Here is a 12,453-nt window from a genome sequence, read left to right on the forward strand (position 1 = left end):
ACGCAGCGCCTTCGGAGCAGCTCTTAATCGGCAACTTTTCGCCATGCAGGTGTGTAACCACTTTTCACTGTATGCGAGAAAAACCGATGACCGTTGTACCCTGCTGTTCCCGTGCCTACGGGTGTTGCGTGAAACTTTGTCAGAGTGCTTTTCTATGGCGTTATTAATACTGTGCTGTGGTGACATTGAGTCCAATCCCGGGCCCACTACTCGCTCAGAAGCACTTCATGACACTAGGGAGTTTGAAGGAGCCATGAAGAGAAAACACAAGTTTGTTTCATTCAAAAGATTGTCTCGTTAGAATCATACTGACACCACTTTTAACGTAAACTTCGCTCAAATAAGCTACATAATTAGGAAAAACGGGAATGGTCATGCGACCCACCAGCTCATTTCCCGCAACAGAACCTGTGATGTCACATGGGCTAAGCTCTGCGATTGGCGGAGGCTGGCAGAAGCAGACGCAAATTAGGTAGAGCTTACAAACTAGACGAACGAGCGATTTGCGCTTAAATTTAGGGCACATTCTTTACAAAGCAATAAGAATGATGGGACAAACAGTGGAAGTTACGAAAGCACATGTAAACATAGAAGTACTGATGCGTTCTGCTGTTCGTACTGCGCACAGCATGCTTTGGTTTAGCTGCACAGCACTACGGGGCTTGGGGTTGTCTCAGACGACACTGGCCGATTGACGCAAGCAACGGTGTCTTACGTGACCCCATTTGTCGAGCGAGCACTGTTTCAGGGAACGAATATTTTCTCCCAGAACAAAAACAAGCCAGGTTTAAATGCGGGCAAAAACAAACCAAACGCTTGCCACGGTATGGTGGCGCCATCTAGGTTACGGAACGTAAAGAAACGTGGGAACAAACCAACACCGCTGTACAGGCTGGCGACAACCTTTGAACGGTCCCGTGCCGCCGCAATTGGGCCAACGGGCTCAACGCGTTATTCTTTTCGTTTCCCACGAGACCTAGCAACGCGAAACAGACAATATGATTCAAACTTCTTCAGTAAACCGCGTTGCGGCGATAATTTTAGCGCGGTTTTGACACAATGACTTGCTTCGGCGGCGAGCGAGCAACCGAACATGGCGGCGCCAGCGTTACGTGTCTCTACCCTGTACGGCGGATGCGTGAATGAAGGTACTCTAGGCTGCAGAGCGGTCGGTTCCCGTGATGCCACTTGGGACCACGAAAACGCACGATTGAGCGGGAAAATCAACATTTTAACCTAAATTGTTTAATTTCTCAGTGAATAAAGCACCGTTTGTATCCGGACAAGCGCTGGGGGCACTATAAAACACGAAATCTTTCGAATAAAACCAACTTGCATTTTCTCTTTATGGCTCCTTTTAGTACAGCGTTTGTTGCCTTTGCGTACGGTAAATGCTAAATTTTTGCGTCACGCTAAGGAAACACCGCGAGAGGAGTCTTAGTAGAGCGTCTCATCAGTTTTGCGTAGCAACACGCTAATGCTTAAGGCGCCATCTGTCGAATGTTTTGCGAAATGAATGGCTGGCTGATCTGCCATCGGAGTGTCGGAGTGCTTGGACATTTTAAGACTATCCAAACAATTGTAAACAAACGCTTTTCCGTTAGTATTGAATGCTACACGGCCATAACACGACATGAATATTCTCTTACCTGAGTACGTTCTATAAAGAAAGCGTTGAAGCTCCGTGGCACTTTCGTGCAATCGCAGAGAACGCCCTCAGCCGAATGCCCGGGTTTGACGGATACATTTTATTCAACTTCAAAACAATCTAGAGAGGCGTTTCGAACGAACACAACGTCACAACATGCGTTGTAAGTCTGAACCGCGATTCATAGACGATCGGTTTCCTCCTCCTCCTGCCCGTCGTAAATTCGGCACTCACCTCGCGCGTGGTTTGCGGGGACGAACAGCAAGTTACTTAACTCTGGCGCGCGAGCCGAGAAGGCTTTTAGCCACGCACACTGCACATACCCCATGCGGGGTTGAGCCATACGTCGCTCAAGAAAGATAATCCAGAGCATGAGAAGCACTATCCACCCGCAGAAGTACAAAGCGAACATCGGGAAGCGAACGCGTTTGCAACACACACACATACAGCTTTTGTCGCTCGCTTGGCTGCAAGCGTCATTCTGACAGTCAGCGATGTTACGACGATACAGAGCTGCGCGAGGGCGACGTGCTAACCACTCGACGTATTTAAAAACACAGGAGCAAAGAACTAGGTCCATCGGAAGCAAATTACTGTCCACAGAACAGCGGAACCGTAGACGGTTGTCGCGCTACTTGCCGCCATGTTTGAAACGCAAGCGGCCTCACGTACGCACGCTGTTTCGATGAAATAGCGTCCGCTATTCTTCCGTCCGCTAAACGCAGAAGCGGCTTAACGTACGGCGCATGCGCTGTGCTAACGATGCAAAAAATAGCGTTCGCTAACTGTCTGCGTACGTCTGCGTACGCTATTCTAAAACTCTCTATTGAAACCTTACCTGACAACGCCGCTGAACAGATGGGTGCTATTTTCCGGTTACTAAAGGATGTTCATGCCCGCTCAATTAAAAGTTCTTAATTTCAAGCCGAGGTTGTGGCAGGCATCAAAAGCATTCTAACCGGACAAAAGGCTATTGAAACGAAGGTCTCGAACATTCAACAGAGGCTTGACGCTTTGGAAGAAAAATCTCGTGATGTGGATGGTCTAGGTGCGCAAATTACGGCAGTGCAGTCCGCTGCTGATTCTTCAGCCGCACAAAATGCCCTTTCGCAGTCGCGCATCGATACCTTGAGGACCGTTCACGCAGCGACAACTTTTTGTTTTATGGTTTGCCTGACTCAAAGGAAACCTGGCGTCAAACAGAAACAAAATTGACGGCAATTTTAACCGAAGTACTGCCCTCATTTCCAGCCGGTTAAATCGGACGGCCACGTCGTATGGGCAGTCTTTCGCCAAACAAATTTTCTCCGGTTATCGTGAAGTTTGTGAACTGTGCTTGCGGCACGGAAGCTTTTCAAACCGAAAAATATTGCAGTGTCGGACGATTTTTGTCCAGCTACTGTGAGCCAGCGTACCGACTACTAGCGACACCTGCCCGACACATCAGAAGCCAGCGCCGCAATCGCACAGACTACGGCGACACCTGCCTGCCACATCGAAAGCGAGCACGAAGCCGAGCAGAGAGAGTGTGCGGCGCGCGGCCGGCGGTAGTAGCTTGAGAGGCTCCTCGAGGCGTCTTGCCTCGCTAATAAAGTTAGTTTTCTGCCTTCGAGTGCCTTGGTTGCGTCTCGGGCCCTCGCTGGCCCGCGTCGCCCCTCACAACTGGCGCAGTCGACCCCGAACCGTGCCTGGAGCATCGCCCCGTGAAGTTTCGTCGCCCAGCGCTCCCTCCGTGTGCAGGTGCTACCGCCCACTTCGCCGGAGCCATTTTGCGCTTCGCCCTGTGTTTCGCCGACTGTCGTGTTGGCGCCTGCCCGCCCGATGAAGTAACCTGCCTTCAGTGCCCAAACCGTTCGCCCTACTCGCCCTCTCGTCTCGTAACCAGTTTGCTGCCTTGTACCGCCATGCCGCTCGTGAATTGGAACGAGGCTACGCCAGAGGACCTCGCAGGCTTTACAGCAGATTATCTCCGTGAAGAGTTGGCTCGCCGAAATCTGGACGCTACCGGGCCGAAGGAAGAAGTAATAAACCGCCTTATCGCCGACATCGCTCAAAACCGCTCAGCCACGCCCACTTCCCCAGACTCCGCGTCGTCCACCCAGCGCCCTGACACAGCACCGCCTCCGCCGAGCTCCGATGCAGCACAAACTACCGAGTTGCTGACAGGTTTACTTCAGCAGCTCCTTCATGTGTCGCAACGCGTTGCAGTCCCTGTTCAAGTCACAACTCTTCCAGACCTGTCCGCATCGCTTCCTACTTACAGTGGGGACGGCGGCATTTCAGCGTCCCACTGGATTGAAGAGTTGGAGCGAACTCAAAACCTTGCTTCGTGGCAGCCTTCAACACTACTCGCCGTCGCCATGGGCAAACTTCGTGGAGCGGCCGCTGATTGGAAAGCCGTCATTGGCCGTCAATGCCCGACGTGGGAAACGTTCAGGCAAGCGTTCCTAGATCAATTCAGCGCCAAGCAGACCTTGCTGCAGTGGCAACAAGCAGTTACTTGTCGCGTGCAAGCACACGAGGAGAATCTTGTCAACTACTCTCTGGCAAAGCTGAAGCTCATCTCTGGATGCCCAGTCACTCTCTCGGACACTCAGCGCATAGAGTACGCCCTTCAAGGCATTGCCGACTCGAACCTGGCCACTACTATAGCAGCACAACGCCCAGCGACCGTCGCAGCATATATGGACATTGTCACTCAGCTTGATCAAACACTGAGCCATTCGGCCATTCCATTTTCACGCCCAGGGTATCTAAACGCCACACCACCCACTCCAAGCCTACAGTCGCCTTCCCGCAACTCAGCGTACATGAATCCTCAGGCTGTGTCAGACAGAACGAGCCGGCCACAGCGAATTTCAGCCCTACCACCAGACCAACAAGAGTTCCCATACCACACCATCTCCGCTAAACAAGGTGCTCCTGCCTACCGTCCTGGACAGAACTTGGCCGAAGCTGTGTGCTTCCAATGCCGCCAAAAAGGACATCTCGCATCCAAGTGTCCATCTAGAGCTACCGCTCCAACGTCTAGTACACATTCTTCCCCAGCTCTCCACAGTACCCCTTCGGAAACCCTCGATGGATCACTGGTCCAGTGTGCCCTTGTTACCACCACAATTGCTGGGATTGGTCAAGTGGATGCATTTCCCGACAGTGGATCGAAAGTGACGCTTGTTTCCCGCTGCCTGGTCAGCTCTTTGCCCCTCTTGCCTTGGACTAGACCCCCTCTAGTCGTCGTCGGTGGAGAAACAGTAGCTCCAGCTGGTGCCGTATGTTTGAAGGTTTCTGTCGGACCTATCACCGCCTTGGTTGAAGCAGCCGCCCTCCATAATAATGCTGTGCCACTTATATTAGGTGAAGACTGGTTTTCTGCAAGCCATGCACAATTGGTGTTTCAGCCACCCATGCCAACTGAAATTCGCCACGCACCCACAGGAACGATTGTTCGGTGCCATCAACGACTATTGCCCAGGATGTCGAACGCTGTTATGATCCAGGGGTCCTCTTTCAATCACCATATGCCTGGACATCACAGATCAGCAGGCCTCCAGCGTTTGCCACTCCCAGGACCAGAAGAGCAGCCGTGGTTACCACTATCTTGCCAAGATAATGTTCCAAACACCTACAGCCCCTCTCCGGCATGCAAGCAAGCTGCTTCTCCAATAGTTGAGCAGAAACGCAGCCAATCCAAAAGCAAGTTGAGCAAAAGTCGCAGCAGCAACAGCACAAGTGGTAGTTCCCGCAAGCCCTCGTCCTCATCGAGCAGTAAAGCGCACAAGAGCAGTTCAAGAAACAAGGAGCGGGACAAAGATCCACCCCAGGAGAAAAACAAGTCATGTGACGCCAAACCTTCATCTGCAGGAGATGTTGAGCACAATGCAGAGCACAAGCCACCGGAACTAAAGCAGTTGGAAGCCAAAATTACAGAGCCAAAATTGTCTGAGGCCAAAAGTTCATCGTCAGAAACTGATTCAAGGCGAGCAGACAAGTCGTCGCAGAAGCACCGAGACAAGTCGAAGGACAAAAGCTACAAAAAGCGTTCCTCCAAGGGGCACAGTTCTCAAAAAGAAGCAGCATTGAAAGTCTCTTCGCTTCGACCGCCAGCACACGCAGAACCCGCCTCCGCAAAGCCTTCAATGAGCAGCTCCGTGCTACGTCGTCCACCATCGTCGCCGCCTCCCCCTTCCAACAAACCGCGAAAGCAGAAGTCGGAACGGAAGTTACGGCCAGAGCCTCTGGAGTGGAAGCTGCCAGCGGAGCCCCTGGAGCGGAAGCCGCCCGAACCCCCAGCGCCAAAGGCGCCTACCCGAGCGCTTGAAGGACTATTCCCTCTCGCAATGAGGCAGCAAGCAGTGCCACTTCCGTGACCAAAGGGACTTGGTCCAACAGAGAGGAGCCGGATGTGAGCCAGCGTACCGACTACTAGCGACACCTGCCCGACACATCAGAAGCCAGCGCCGCAATCGCACAGACTACGGCGACACCTGCCTGCCACATCGAAAGCGAGCACGAAGCCGAGCAGAGCGAGTGTGCGGCGCGCGGCCGGCGGTAGTAGCTTGAGAGGCTCCTCGAGGCGTCTTGCCTCGCTAATAAAGTTAGTTTTCTGCCTTCGAGTGCCTTGGTCGCGTCTCGGGCCCTCGCTGGCCCGCGTCGCCCCTCACACTACGCACATCACCCGGAAAAAGCTTAGTGAATTCGCTAAAAATCAACCCGGTTCCCCTCACCTCACCTCACGCTCACCTTCTAACTCGCGTTGGGATGCTATACAAGATTGCTTCCAATGATTGATTGATTGATTGTGGGGTTTCACGCGCCGACGCAACGTAGGCGATGAGGCGCGCCGTAGTGGAGGGCTCCGGATTAATTTTGACCACCTGGGGATCTTTAACGTGCGCCGAAATCTCGAACACACGGGCGTTTTTGCTTTTCGCCTCCATCAGAAAAGCGGCTTCCAATGATTACATTTCGGCTATAAAAAACGCGAGACAGAATTTTCTATCTAATTTGCTTCCGTCAATGCTTTCTTCATACTTAAAAAATTTGCCGAAGCATAAATCGTCCGTTCGAAGATACAATCACCTTAAACAACACATTTGACGAACCACTTGCAAGCAATCATTGTGCTATGCTTCTCAACCAAACATTCGCAAAAAACTTTTCCCACCGTCTATCATTGTGAATCCTCCAACCCAAACACAATTGCGCAGCTATGCCTACAGTACAAATTTATGTATCCGGTATCTATAAACTTATCACTTGCTTAAATAACTCCTCATCTCCTGGCTTTGATGGCATTACCACAATTTTGTTTGAAAAACCCCGCTGCCTATTGTTCTATTAATAACAAAAATATTTCAGCAATCATTACACACGGGTACGCTTCCTAAGAAATGGAAAATAGAGAAGGTGATTCCAGTTTACTACTCCGGCAATAAAAATATTCCTTGTAATTGTCGCCCCATTTCTCTAACCAGTAGTACAACATACTAGAACGTGTCATCTACAGTAATTGGATTAATTATTTTGAACCCAACTCGTTTTTCGCAGCAGCCCAAGACGGTTTTCGTAAGGCATACTCCTGTGAAACCCAACTAATTATTTACTCGCAGATTACACCAAATTTTAAATCGGTAATCGCAAGCTGACTGCATACTTTTTAAATTTTTATAAGGCACTCGACAAGGTATTACACGGGCGACTGCTTCATAAACTAAATCAATTAAACATTGACAGAAGTTTCTTGAAATGCATTCAATATTTTGGACTATCCGCTCGCAGTACGTTGTCGCTTATCAATGCTGCTCTCCATTCAACCCTGTTTATTCAGGTGTACCGCAGGGATCGGTCCTTGGACCCCGCTTGCTCCTTATTTATCTTAATGACTTGCCTTCTCTGTTGAAATGTAATGTCCTTTTATTTGCTGGTGACTGTGTTATTTTCCGTGAAATAACTTCTGATAAGGACATTACTATTTTGCAGTCTGATTTGAATTCTGTCGTTAATTGGTCGGAAACTTGGCCAATGGAACTTAACACTGACAAATGCAAAACAATGCGTGTTTTAACAATGTCCAAATAGAATCAGTTGCATCCTAGAAATACCCTGGCATTCACATCACCACGAACGTAACCTGAAACCTTCATATCGAGCATATTGTTCACCAGGCTAATCGCATGTTGGTTTACTTGCGCCAAAACTTTTTAAAGCTCCTTCGTCACTCAAATTATTGGTTTACAAAACCTTAATTCGTTCCAAACTGGAATACGCATGCTCAGTATAGGACCCATGTCACGGAAAGCTTATAACTACCCTAGAACTTGTTCAAAATATTTGTTAGATTTGTGCTAGCTAACTACAATCGAACCGCGAGCATTACTTGAGTGAAATCTGATCTAACCCTCTTATCTCTGTCGACTAGGCGTCAAATTTCACGACTAACTATTTTACACAAGCTGTGTCACCACCCCGTGCTGCGTGACGAATTTATACCTAGGCCACATTATCAATCCCGTCACATCGACCATGAGCGCAAAGTTGGGATTGATATGTGCAAAACAATGCATTGTTTTCATTCCTTCTTGCCCAGGACAAGTCGCGACTGGAATCGCCTTTTTTTGACACTGCATCCATTATTGAAGTCCACCAGATGCGGAATGTTCTAGCTAACATTGTATAATCAGGTGTTCTTCCAATGTTTGTTTTTCATGAGTCGCAATTTTTTATTACATTGTGTTAATGATTCTAATGTTTGTTGTATCCCTGCTACATTGTGCTAAGTGTGTTTCTTGTTTCTTTTGTATTTGCTCTCACGCCACTCCCTCTGTAATGCCTTTGGTCCTGAGGCTATCATAAATAAATAAAATAAAATAAGAAATAAGTAGTTTTCCGACGTTCTTTTAAATATATATACATGACTGCTTGGCTTTTGCGATAACAAATAAACGCATACTCTAGAGGCAAGTCTCCTTTAAGGCTTATTGTGGGAGGAGCGAAACCGGAAGTGAAGAGCTTGACAGACGGGCCGGAGAGAGAGATCGGATTTCAATGTCACGGTCAGCAGAAGACGTTCATGTTTCGAGGGCCTCGCAGTGAGGCGAGGGGATACGCCAAATTTTTTTTGTTCACCCCTGTGTTGTGAGCGCTTCGAACACCGAGATCGACAACCTCCCCGCGTCTTAGGATTCAAAATGCCACCATTTGATATTTGCTCACATAAACGGGCACAAACAAAAGTTACCAGATTTCATGCTTATGTGAGAATCAACGTAACACGAAGCTTTCATCGTGGCATACCGGGGTTTGAAGGAACTGGCTGTGCGGCATTTTTTAGCCTCATTTTACTTGCCATAGTTTGATTTTTCGACCAGTAGGGGTGAGTGCACCCAGAAATACGTGACGTGGGGAGCAACATTCAGTCTTTCGTCTCCCTGGCGTAGAGCCCGCTATTGTAGAGTTCGGGGAACGTGGCGCACTTCAGGTGTCCCTGCCCTCCAACGTCTGTCGCTTCCCCTCCCGTCCCCGGGCGAGAATGCCAACGTTATCTCGTGTAACCTTGCCTGGCACCAGCCTCCGTGAGCCACGTTCCTCTCCCAGCCAGCGCTATACCCTTAGACCAGTTAGCGTTTTCTGGTTAGCGTTATAAAAACCAGCCAGCGCGACACGATGCCAGGAAGAAGCAGCAGCCGCATGGAAATCTGGGAGTACATTTTCACCAGTGGCCCAGCTTTGTGCTATTTTTGTTAACGTACTAACTTTTCACAAACAATTTTTAAGGATGCTGATCTCAGCCCATTCATTGCAATTGGTCGTGAACCTGCCATATGCCAGATGGAACATGTTTTGCTTACCGTTTATTTAATAACCTTTTTTTATGGTAAAACAATTGATTTAATGGTTCATAGGGAGAGAAAAATAGGCACATCAAAGCTCTAAAAACCATTTTACTGAAAAGCTACTGCTATGACAAAAGTAAAATGGCTTGTTTTTTTTTGGCATGCATGGCTCCTTATTCATCGCCCCATAGAGAAGTATTTCTTTGTGCTGGAGATCACATCGACATGTACAATTTAGTCGCGTTTCAAAATAGCACTGGTTCGTCATTACAATTTACAGCGATGCTCTTTAAGCTGGTGTTGGGCCGGCGAACGTGCGCAGGAAAACCTCGCCGAGCGATGACGCCATCGCGGCCGCCAGCACGACTTCGTCTTCGAGAACACTCTAACCAGGGTTCGTGGCTTTATCTCTTGCATGCCCTTCTCCTCGCCAGTCCGTGCGTCTTTGCGCCTCAAGTGGGCAGCTCAAAAAAGTTCGCGCTACAGACGCCAAATTCGCGAACCCGGTCACCGTCGCCTGTAGCGCTGGCTAACGCGGTCCACGTTGGGATGTTATGAAAACTTGCTGACGAAATGATCCGGGCCTGCCAGTCGTTGAGAACTTTCAACGGCAAGTTATGAAATCCCCGTGATGTTTAACAGTAAGGTGGAGCCGCCGGCATCGCTGTTTATCCAGCCTTCGCGCCACTAGTGCGAAATCGTTAAACTCTCCCCCATTCATCCTCATCCTCATCATCACCATCACGACCACCATCATCCTCTCTACGCCCACTGCAAGACGAAGGCCTCTCACATATATCTCCAATTATCTATGTCCTGTGCTAACTGCGACCAATTTATCCCCCCAAACTTCTTGAGCTCATCTGCCCATCTACCTTTCTGCCGCCCACTTCAGCGCTTGCCTTCTCTAGGGATCCACTCTGTTACCCTTAATGATTAGCGGTTGTCTTGCCTTCTCATTACATGCCCTGCCCACGCCCATTTATTCTTCTTAATTTCTACTTATTCGTCAATAACACGCCTTCGTTCACTCACCAACTCCACCCTCCACTTATCCATTATGTTACACCTTCCCTCCTCCGTTCCATTGCTCGCTGAGTCGTGCTTAATTGAAGTTGAACCTTTTTAGTGATCTTCGAAGCGATCCCCGTAGGTGAGTACCGGTAATCTGCAACTGTCATACAATTTGTTGTTCAGGGACAATAGTAAACTGCCATTCATTATCCGAGAATGCCTGCCGAATGCACTCCACCCCATTCTTATCCTTCTAATTATCGCTGCCTCGTGGTTGGGATATGGGGTCACTACTTGCCCTAAGTAGATATCTTCGCTTACAAATTCCCTCCGCGGGAATGCCCATCCATCGGAATTCTGCGTCGACGCCCCAACCGCGGGGATAAAAGAAAAGTACGCGAATAATACGTTCACACTCTCGCAAATGACAATGCAGGCGACGAAGCTGACATCTACACTGACGCTGCTCTGAATGGAACGACGGCGGCCATTGCCTGGACATTTGTGGACCTGTCGGAAATGAATGGATCCAGGCACATTTCTAACACATACGGCCTCGTAGAAGAGGTAGACCTTCTAGGAATTCTGGGAGCCGCGCGGCAAATTTATAACCATTCCGGCCATCTATCCACGAAGACATTTCGCATTATCACGGATTACTATGTTGCTGTCCCAGAGTTAAACCGTCCGTTTTCACCGAACAATACGGCAACCAAAAGCCTTACCTTGATATGAGACATACAAATTGAATGCTTCAAAGTTAGAATTGTTTGAACTCAAGGACACACTACAGGCGCCGAATGTAACCGTGTGGAACACGACGCTGCCAGGAAGAGGCTAGAATCACCTCCCGCGGTGCCCGCCACGCCCGTACCCCCTGTCCAAGCAGACTGACAACTCCAGCTTCGCCACCTCATTATGGAAAGCTACAAGCGCTTACAGACAGAAACTCCTGTTGGCATCCTTGCTCCTCTCAAGCGCTTTTCGCGTCCTGGTGAAGTATTCTTCAATAAAGTGTATGCGGGGAGATGCCACCAGGGGGCCAAGCATGGCGGCCGCATCTCTCATCTGCTCCCGAAAAGTTTCCTTATAATTCGGCTACATAGAGCTTCTTACCCCCCCCCTTCCCCCCGGGGGCTGCGGTATCGGAAGCCATGAACCCGGGCGACTCGTGCCCGAGCTCTCCCGAGTGCGTGAGCACCACGCAGAGCGGCGACGGACGCCCCAGCGCACCGGCGAGCGTGGAGCCTGACGACGAGCTACAGCGGGCCGGCGCGGTGCCCACGCTGGCCGAGATCGAGGGCTTGCCAGACGACTCCGAGGTGAGCCCGAGCTCCACAACTGAACCGGCCGTCACAGAGTTCCCCTCGGGGGATATTGGGACCTCCCCGAGCCCCCCAACGGCCGTGGAACGCGCGCTGGGGTACGACGAGCGGCAGCACGTCAACACCGCAGTGAGGGCGACGCTGCAAATGCTTCGCCGGCAGCTCGAGAACTTGCGGAACCTGGACGGGCGTCAGACGGCGCAGGCCGAGCGCGGCAAACGGGCCATCGCGCTTTCCGCATTTGTCATCGACGAACTGGACGCCGTCCACATCGAGCAGGAGCGAGGCAGGCGGCGGGACGGCAAGGCGACCAGCTGCGCCATGTTTGACGGAGCGGGGGAGGATGTCGGTGTAGCGGCAGATATTCGGTCCCTCCTCGCGGCTGCAGCGGCGGAGGAGCGCAGCCCGGCCCCGGCGCCGACAGTCGCCGCGCGGCCTGAGGACGTTCCGTCAAACCAGCGAGCTGCCGGTAGCTACGGGGACGCCCTGCGGGAAAAGCCACGCCGGCGGCCGTGGGGGACGGGACGGACATTATCACAATGGAGAAGCGGCAAGGTGGCCAGCGCCCTTCGAGACCCTTCCGTATCCCCTTCCCTTATCCCCTTTCCCATCAATAAAGTTTACTGACTGACTG

Source organism: Haemaphysalis longicornis, unplaced genomic scaffold (assembly GCF_048455015.1).
Source record: "Haemaphysalis longicornis isolate Haplotype H1 unplaced genomic scaffold, Haemaphysalis longicornis Haplotype H1 scaffold_14, whole genome shotgun sequence".
Lineage (NCBI taxonomy): Eukaryota > Metazoa > Arthropoda > Arachnida > Ixodida > Ixodidae > Haemaphysalis > Haemaphysalis longicornis.